This window comes from Oryzias melastigma, linkage group LG15 (assembly GCF_002922805.2).
Source record: "Oryzias melastigma strain HK-1 linkage group LG15, ASM292280v2, whole genome shotgun sequence".
NCBI classification, from domain to species: Eukaryota; Metazoa; Chordata; class Actinopteri; order Beloniformes; family Adrianichthyidae; genus Oryzias; species Oryzias melastigma.
The window spans coordinates 115,546-126,069 of NC_050526.1; the positions used below are offsets into that span (position 1 = coordinate 115,546).

At 37.1% G+C, this 10,524-nt stretch overlaps 1 protein-coding gene and 1 long non-coding RNA gene across 2 annotated transcripts in view; one reads left to right on the forward strand and one right to left on the reverse strand.

Annotated features, from left to right (window-relative positions):
- The window catches only part of slc8a1b (solute carrier family 8 member 1b), a gene marked incomplete in the record, with an annotated part of 193,414 nt that overhangs the window by 20,461 nt on the left and 162,429 nt on the right, over positions 1-10,524 (reverse strand).
- The window catches only part of LOC118599720, a 71,803-nt gene continuing 62,399 nt past the window's right edge, over positions 1,121-10,524 (forward strand). Inside the window, exon 1 of the long non-coding RNA XR_004949198.1 lies at positions 1,121-1,243. This is a non-coding gene — a long non-coding RNA (uncharacterized LOC118599720). The remainder of the gene's footprint in view (positions 1,244-10,524) is intronic.

Here is a 10,524-nt window from a genome sequence, read left to right on the forward strand (position 1 = left end):
ATCTTTACTATGGCTATGTCCAGTAGAGTATAACATTGCCTTTTCACTGTGAAATTTCCACAATAATTGATGGTTTTGGGGTACTATGTCACCTGCTGTAAATGATCCAATGAGCTTTCTGAAGTCCAAAGTCAATGCAGAAGATTCTGTTGTATCTAACCCTAAATCCCCTAAAATTTACAAGATATTAAGGATTGAATATTCAATCTACTGTAACAAATGATTTTCTTGCCTTTTGAAACTTATTTAACCTTTTTACAATATTTAAACTTTTTAAGATGGACCTGTATACATTTCATAAGGAGCAGATAGGAGATACTTGAACAAAAGGTGACCACTTTTTACAATCGTGGAAGCTCTACAACTTCATGGTGACAACAGTTCACAGTCTGAACCAAAGACCTTTTCTAAAAAAAAAATCAAACATTTGATGAAAAAATCTGTTATTGTGCATCCTCTAGTGCTTTGTAAGTAAAGGTGGTAGTGAAGCCAGGAAATAAAGCCCACAACCAAGTAATGTGGATTCGAGGTCTCAGGAGGTTAAGCCTGCATGAATAGACATACTATTTTACAAAAAGGTATAACTTCAACAGCAGCTGAATCAACATATTTACAGTCAGATACCTGATGTGTTGTAACCTCCCCTAAAAATATAATGTATTATGATAAGCTTGCTGAATATAGTCAGAAATAACTATAAATGAACATCAGGGGAGCGACATCCTCTTCAACTGTAAAGCTTTAGAGGTTGAACAGACACACTTGAATTATGAAACACCTCCCTTCACCTGAGTTATGCAGGTTTTTGCTGTCGGCAGCTCTCTGTCCTTCGGCACAGCCGGCCACGGTTCACAGGAACCCTTCCTTTGTCATTTCTTTTCAGCTTCTCTTAATCCATGCACCCTCTTGTTACAGCTTTTTTTTAATGTTCACATTTTTGTCGTCTTTACATTTACGTCTATGGGAAGTTCTACATCCAGATGAATCAATACAATCATGTCTTTAAAAGTCTCATAGGTTATAATAAAATGCATCCAAACCATATGTATACACGTCTAAATAAATTCATCCTTTGATATTGTACTTGAAAAGTATAAATATTTGATATTTTCACTTCCTATTCTGTTCCTTAGAGGTGGTAGACTGTGATCTCTTCTCACTGAGCGTGCCCAGAAGCTGCATTCTCACAGGACTGACAGATGATAGACTGCGGCTCTTCTCCACGGACTGCTGGCTGAGTGAGGTGTGTGTCAATGAGTGTGTCTGCATGTGAGCATTTGGACTTAAAGCGATACTGTTTCTCTACCGGAGACTCATTTATGTTGATGTTTGACGGAGGAAAACACACTGCTACTGGGGTTGTATGATCAAATGAGAAAAAAAAAAGGATATAGCAGTACATCATTAGGAGCTTAAAGGGAAACTTGCAGACATGAATGATGCAAGAGCATTATCCCAAATGCAATAAAGCAGATCACACTTCCAGGACTTTGCCGCCATTGTTACCCGCAACGTAAAACGACAGTCTGTCATTTTTCTGTGAATTTTGGAAAATTTTTACCCCTCGACATTGACGCTTTGTGACTTCCAGAAATAAGTCTCAGCTGTTGTCGTACATAAATCAAACAATCCCTGACAAGCCCTTTGGTCTTTTAACAAACCACACTGTAAATCTGGAGACATTTCCACAAACTTCAAAGCAAAAAATACAAAGGAAACATTTGAACTACTTTCTCAATCTTACTAGAAAACAAACACTTTAGCGTAATAGGCATCGCTGCCTTCAACTTTACAGTATGACAGCTGTGCTGCTAATTGTGTGTATGTGGGGTGTCCGTCAGAGCACATGCTGGCATGCTTATATTCATGTTCTACTGGTCTCATCATCCTGTCTATCTGAGGCGCACACTCTAGCAAACACAAGTGTCTGGCTGCCAAGCACCAAAGTCACCAGAGAGCTTCTAACAGACGTTTGCAAGTCACACAAGTCATTCCTGAGGGGATTACATCGCCACACCTGAGGAATTTGTTTAATCCAGAAAAGAAAATCTCTTCACTTTGAGCCGTCAGATTTTCTCAATCTTGGTCAGTTTATTAGTAAAGGATTCAGCTAGATCATTTTTGACAAGACAGTCAACGGATAAAAAAAATCTGTTAAATAACCGCTCATCCAGTGAGTCATCATCATTCATCATCTTCGAAATTCAAAAGACAGAGCAGACAGCTGCTGACGCACAGAATTAATTCAGGGTATTTGGTTTTATTAGTGTCTATAAATCAATACCTTTAGGAGGAAAAAAAATGACCTCTACGTGTCTGTGTACTCGGTTGGCGTGGATCCCTCAGTAAACGCCGCGGCTACAAAGCCTCAGTCTCTCTAGATTTGTTTTGTCTCAATGATTTTTCCTGAAAGCCACATTACCTACATTTCCCTTGGGTTAGAACACAAAGATATACCTCCGTAAATAACTCACCCACACAGAGGAGTTGGTGATTGAACAACACGGTGTGGACTTAGTAATTAGAGGCCAGTGGAGTGTGGAATGGTTGGACATTAATCTTTTTCTTTCTTTCACTTTCCTCACTCATTCTCTGGCCTAAGAGTCCACTTGATTTCCTTTCCATCGATTCCCCTCCTTTTTTTCTGTCCTTGGCCTGTGCCTTTCAGACAGTTCTGTTAATCATTTTGAACACTGTGTAAAAAAGTATATATTTATAAAAGAAGTGAATGGACAAAATATTTAATGGACTTGAACAAAAACCATTCAGCATCTACCTCTTTACGTTTTCATTAATACGTGATTCACTTTTGTGTAAAAATATTTTATTATCAGACATTTAACTGATGGTCAAATAGAATAAAATACATTCAAGCCTACTTAAGCTTTATCTTGGTTAATTCTTTTCCTATTTACAATCAAATTTAACTGATTGTAACTGATTATTATAGTGATTGTCTTAAAAATCCTATAGGAAAAGTTTTCATTTCGAAAATATTTAGCCATTACCTCAAATTGTCTTTATTTCTTCAATATCTCCCAGAACTGAGTTAGACAAAAAGCAATTCAAGGCACTTAAATATGTAAAATGACAGTGAAAAGCATTTTTTTTACTTACACCTAAAAGTATAAATCAAACTAAAATATGCTCAAAATACATTTTATTTTTACATTCAAACATTTATTTTAGTGCTAGTGACATTATTGTAAACTGCAATGCATAACTAAGGGATTATCCTACTTTTCTTCTTCTTTTATATACATAGAATGAAAGACCTTTCTGCTCTTTGTATCCCTTTAGGATAAAATAAATCAAAACAAATATTGTTGCTTTTATCACCGTATATACCGTTGCAATACTTTTTGGCTATGTCCAAATTCCCACACTAATCCCTAACTATTAAAAAGCTATCTAGATCTCTAAAGTTGTTCTTTATTTAAAGAAGGTATGGACATTACTTTTAGGAAGCATAGTTAACCATTTTCAGAACCTACCGGGTTGTTGGAGCAAACCCAGCTTCTTTCAGGGGAAGGCGGCGTACACAGTTCGCCAGTCTCTTCCAGAGTTAGATACTCACACATTCACACCAAGGGGCATTTTATAGATATCAATTCTTTGATGAATCATGTTTTTAAACAGTAGAACAGTAGAAAATGTAAACAATGGAGCTAAAGCTCTGGTGTTAAAGGGATAAACAATCAATGATTTACCAGTAATTCAAGAGAAAAACTAGTTATGCTACAAACTTTATTTTAAAATTCAGTATTTTACGCAAACACACATCAACATTTTCACTATATAGCCAAATGTTTCCCTCCAGTAACTTGCTACTACTAATAATAATACAGATCATGTTTATTAATATAACTTTTATACAGCCTTTGACTCAAGGTACAGACAGGACAGTGACATGAACAAATGAGGAGGATTTGAGTCTGCAGGTACAGTAACACAAGGACGTCAGTGAGGAGGGCCAGGTTGTCAATGACCTTACAGGTAAAAAAAAAGAGGAGATTTCTTGTAATGGATGTTGTTTGGGATTGTGAGCCAGAGGAGCTGCTGGAGAACAGGTGTTATGTGACATAACTGGCAGTCTTGTTATTATGTGTGATGGCGAGTTTTGAACAAGTTTGTGAATAATCTTCTTGAGGAAACAAAACAGTGAAGAGTTACAACAGTAGAGGCTATGAAACAGCCAACACAGTGTGAATGATGGATGGAAATAGGTGGACGGAGTGGTGCTGTTCATTAGAGGTGTGTATTGGCGAGAACGTATTGTGATATGGCCTTACGATACAATACATATTGTGATATATCCCAAGACTATACCAGAACAATTTTTACTATTTTGTTTAAGCTGAAGCTCCATGCATGAGCAGCTGCACATCTTCATTGCTTCACTCGCTTTAATCTGAGCCGATACAAAGAACAACAATCCATGTTTTTATACGATACTGGCAGCAATGTGGCACAGAGTTTCGGTTTGGTACCCATCCCAAGTAAAAATGAAGACGTGCATGTCTCATGACTAAAACCACGAGGCTGACTGAACATTTAAGACAAGCTGGTTCTCGCGAGATCTTTTTGTTGTTTTGGTTCGGTGTAGAGTTGCTCAAAGAGGCCAACTAGCGGTTGGGGGTTTAGGTGGAAAACAAAAGTAAGACACTGAAGGACGCTTAAAAATCATTAATTGAATATCGTCTTGTCAGCATTTGAAATTGATTCAAGTATCGCCTAATGAAATATTGCGATATATCACCAAATCGACTTGTCCCTACACCCCTACTATTAATACAAGAAAAAAAAGAAAAGTGTACCGTCAAAGATGATTCTTAACATGCAGGAAGGGAGATATGGAGGAGTATCAACACATCCTGATAAAGTAGGAGCAGGAATTGGTGCCAACAAGTAACGTTTCCAATCTATAACCCTTAAGTGTCAGAAAACTGCTTGTGAACCAAGACTTTATTTCATGGAGGAAGTCAATGAGGTGTGAAGGAGGGAAGGGTGGAGATGTAGAGCTGGATGTCATCAGCATAACAGTGGATATAAAAAACAGTCTCTATTAGCCTTTCAACACAGACTGAAATACACACACAAGAGGAGAAAAAAAAAGTATATATACACATCCCACACCAGCACACTGACATTTAAGGCTACTTGGAAGGAATGCCAAATGCATTTTTTTGCTTTATGATGAATGTCGCAGACCAAATCATTTTCTCTGCTTGTGTGTGCATGCAAGAGCCAGATTGATGTTATGATGTATTGACCTCAGGGTCGGGCCTGAGCAGCTTTTTAAATGTCTTTTCAAAGCTGCCGTCTTTAAAGAAAGGCTGCATTCTTCCCCCAGAGTTTTGGCCAAAATAGGAGCACAAGATTTTGATATTACAGGACAGACCTGGAGATGAGAGAGACAATACGACGTCTTGGTGTATTCAGTCCAGATGAAAGCATATTTCAGGCTTCTCTAAAGCGACTAATCTTCATTTCCATCTAATTCTTTTGAGAGGCGATAAGGGAAGGGGGGGCTTGGATAAAAAAGGAAAATAAGGCCCAGGAAAAAAAAAGATGAGATTAGATAAAGCTTATTGCTGCATGTATTAAATCCGCCACAGTATCAGTGGCAGACTCTCTGGACTTTTTTGAACCTTTAACCCAGCAGCAGGTCTAAAAAGATGATCCAGCGAGGGCAGCTTGTTGAGATGTTGGCTGTTGCATAAGAGCGTTAGTCGTGATCGTTGGCACTAAAGCTGTGACTTCCTATTTGATTATTTCTAAACAAAAATAGTGAATTAAAAGGGTCAAGTTGAACTTTTTTTTTTACAGCTACTTGCTGAAAAACAGATTCACTTAAATTAGTTTGTCGACGCTGAATTCCGCTAATTTCTATCTTATTTTCTTGCTGAAACTATAGAAATATAAATAAAAAATGTCATTATAACACCATAGAAGCAACAACTGCACATTGATTTGCCTTCATTGGCATACTCATTGCAATTCGTAGGTGGCACCAATGACTTATATATAGGCTACAGGTGGCACGTTAGCTTGTTAGCTTGTTGGATACGCAAAGTTGGACGCCATATTGGAATGGTATAGATGCCTGTTTACTGCTGTGTTACAATTGCACAAACAGAGCTGGAAAAACAAGAATGTGACTTTTCACTAGTAAATTATTACTGTCAGCAGATAAAGGGGAACTTTTTAGGAGGGTCTGAGTGAGTTAACTCTCAATAGTTGAACGTTTAGGCTGATCTTGTGGTCTATTCAAAGTCAATGGTAGCTTAAGTCTCTGTACTATTTCCACATTTTCTGGCAGGACCATTGATCTTTTTTGTTTTATGGAGGTTGACCATGATATTTGTATGTGTCCTCGACCTCAGATCAAACCAGACATCTGATAAGCAGAATACTAAGTGGAGGTAAAGGAACTAACCAGGCAGAGCCCATCAGTGGATGGGTGGGATCCACTTGTGTATTTGCCCCACGGTGTTGCATCGTGGACGGCTCTGGCCAATCCGCAACTATTGCTATAATTTCCCTCCTCATCATCAATGTTCAAACGGTTCTCGCTTTAGGGAAATAAAAAGGAGGTCATCCAAATCCGAGTCCCTGATCTGGTCAAAGTTTGATCTTTCAATATGCGTTTAGTAGACAAATGTTTTGTACGTAGAGCTCAAAAACGGTCTTAAAAATGTGAGTTGCGACTTGTGAACAAAGAGTTTTGAACACAGAAACACATTTAGGTACATTTACATAGACTTTTCATTGAAAGTGGTTGGTTGAACGCATATTACAAAAGGTGGTGTGAATGTAGTTTAATGGTGGGAATTAAAAAATGAAGGAATGTATGGGTGGGTTTGAAAAAAGCAAATCTTTGGCTCACACGAGACCATTTAACTTCTACTAACCATTCTGTGTAAATACAATTTCCTCTCCTTTCTTGCATTCTTTCAATTCACTTATTTCCTAGTCTTAATCTCCCTTTTCTCTTAACCTTTCACCTATAAATTCTATTATTTAAAGATTATGCTATTCCAGCCTTTCTTTAATTCAATAATCCATCAATATCTGGACCTGAGAGGGGTGACCTGGCCTGCTTTTATGTCCTGGTCCGGGTGCGCTCATTCCCCTCGCCAGCACGCATCATGGATTTACGTTTCTTTGTGCAGGAGAAGTAATTAATCTTTGACCTTTTTCCCTTGTAAAATACTCCAAGTGCTAATGTCAAGCTGTGAGCTGAATGAAGAATGATTGCTAAAATAGTAAATATACAAAAATTAATTAGTGTGCACCAATAATTTGTTAATTTTTAGATTTGTTTTTCAAACCAATAAAATATTAAAAATGAAGATGCATCAACTTTAGTTTTGCTTTTATTTACCCTCTTTGATCTTCTTTTTTTATCTATTTTAACCCTTTAACTGCCTGCTCAACCAAAATCATTTAAAAAGATTTTTTTTTAAATTGATTGTGTGTGTTACTCCCCAAGGTTTGAAGCCCCTAAAGGAAAATTGGAGAAAAAAAATTTGAAGTTAAGAAAAAAATTATAATTTTCCTTCTTTTTTCTTCTTCTTTTTTTTGCAATAATAATTAAAAAAAAGAATTCTGGTTAGTAACAGATGCCCACCAGATAGTAACCAGAACACTTTTAAATTCAATTTTTAGAAAAAAAGACGGTTACTATCTGGTGTGCACCAGTTACTAACTAGATTTTTTAATGTTTTTAATACTTTATATTTTAGAAAAACAAGTTCTGGTTAGTAACCAGAACTTGTTTTTTTTTTACTTCTTTTTTTTTACTCAGCCCCTAAGTATTTCTTAGAAAAAAACAAAAAAACAAACCCTAACCCATTTTCTTTTTTCAACTTTAATGTCCCTTTAGAGGCTCCATACCAAGGCAATAAGCAGCAGGAAAAAACATGCCTTTTTGGTGTTTTTTATTTTATTTTTTTTTTGGGGGGGGGTGTAGTTCATTGGTTATAAGCGTTCCCAGTGCACGTTTAATTTTGATAGTGGCGTTTTTAGCTATAGAATTTTAAAAACGTGTTTATTTCATAGACATATTTTCTGCAGAGCAACAGTAGTTCGTTAGAAATTCATCTCTGAGTTGTGGGTGGGGCCGTCGGTGCACAGTAAGAAGCTAATAATACTCCTTTCATGACAGAATGATCTCTCATCTACATCTGTAAATATTAACCCTGCACACTAATTCTATTCATTAATTCCACACACTGTTTAGTGTTTATTACTTTCTGAAGCCTTAAATGAAAATGGATTTATCTGTATTTTTCCATAATTGGTTTTAACTGCATCAGCGTGATCTTAATTTGTCTCATCAGCTCCTTTAGCGTCCTCCTGTTCGGTGCCCTCTCTTCAGTTTTTCTTTTATGTCATTTCACAGCTGGATGTAAACCACGTCTTTGATCCACAAGCATCCAATCAACCCCTAATCTCCAACACTTTTAGCTCTCACATTTCAATCAGGCTTAAAGAGCAACCTGAGGAGAGAAATCCTTCAATATTCAGTCAGTGTGTGAATAAAATATCAAAGGTATTGTGTAAAAAAAGACACATTCATGTAAGCACTCAGTGGACGAGTCCAAATGAGAGACAAAGACCACATTTCCATTATTAGCATCAGTGGGTCAAAATATACAAAGAAACCTATATGTAAAGTTGTTTTTACACCACAGTGCAACAATGCAATTTTGACGTTTGCAGCACAAGTTTTTCTGCTGATTTAAGGGCCAAACATGGAAAAAAACAGTTTTTTGCAAATAGCATCAACATTTGGAATTAGGTTTACCTAAAACAACATTCACAAGGAATATTTTTCATTAATCTAATTTAGAATTTATTTTTAAAAAAAATGTTTTTTTATGCAAGAGCGTAGACAGCATCCAAGAAAAAAACCAAGTACCACTAATTTAAAGATGCACCCCAGTCATCCTTTGATCTATTGTAAACGTTTTCTTTTAATCATGATTAGTCATTTTTAGCCAAAATCTAAAAACTTGTGTCGTTTTCTAGGACTCTAAGCTCAAAGTAAGCCCAACCTCTTCCCATCATCCATCTGTTTGCGTGCTCTCCTGCTAGCTTACAGCTCTTCACAACCTAAAGGGCGTGTCATACTGCCACAAAGCACATTTTGGCCTTTCATGATATGCGTGATATACCTAATTCATAAGTATTTCTTCCATTCATCGGTGTGTACAGATGTCCGTCGATGTGTTTCGGCTGACGGGTCTTCACGTGAATTCGGTTTAGAGCTGTTTAAAATTTTTGGTTTCCTGAGAATTACGCAGTTTGTGCATAGTTTATACACGAACTGCGTATACACAATTATTATGTATATTATATGGAGTTGAGAATGGTTTGTGCGAGATGCAAACGCAAATTTGTGGTTATTCACAGCTGTTCGTCTATCCACGTATGTCTTACAGACCCTCTGCCATCGATGTATAATTTTTATTTTGAGTAAACGGCGCACATATCATGTTAAAATGATATAACTGACACACAGATCACTAAATAATTGTATAAACAGCATAATAATCACACACGGTTCATGGAGGATTTGTGTATTGTGTGACGGGTGCAAAAATCGAACGCCCTTCTTGCTATTCTCCCACCAGGGGTCCGTCATCTCGGAGGGGGTCCCCATGATCGACAGGCTGCTCCTAGCATCTGATTTAGAACTAGTGCGACCAGGTTAATCCGACTGTTTCATTAAAACAAAAAATTGCGATGAGTGCTGTCCGTGGTGCTGATGGGATTTCTGCCCAGTGCTCTGAATGTCAAAGTGAAGAAATTCAATGACGCCGGGTTTACGTGTTCTTTGCGTGGCTCATTTGTACTTCTTCCGTAGTTTTGACGTGGTTCATTTGTGAAAATTTCACGTAAAAAAAACAACTTTTCTCACTTTTTCCACTTTAATCTCCGCATAACCAATTTCCATCTGTGCAATATGTGCAAAACGCACTTAGTGGCTGTGTGACACGGCCTTAACATTACCGCTGCAACAAACATTAGAGCTATCCTTCCAGATACCAGCTCGGATAATGAAAACTAAGATGTACATGGATCTAGTCGTCTACAAGTGGAGAATAGAGCATATCAGGGAAGTTGTGGCTTGCTGTAGTAGCTACTACCTCACACTTAAAACGCATTGTCTGCTCTTGATCCACAATAATTTGAATAAAGAAATACTCGGAAATGCAATTTTAAACTTCATTTTTCCTCCATCTTGAGAAAAATGGCACAAGAACATTTGACTTAAACTGCTTGAACTGTTTTAAATCAAATGATGAGAGAACAAAAATGTTGGCAGATGACACAGCATAGATTATACAACAACAGCAACCAAATAGTGTGTACATATGTGTTACGCACTCTCTTGGCCGACTGCTTTGCTTTTTCAATTGTACTAGTGGTTGTACTAGTTACTAATCAATGTTGAGGGGTGGGAATCAATTAAAAAAATTAACTAATTAATCGCAAACCTAGGGAAAAATTAAT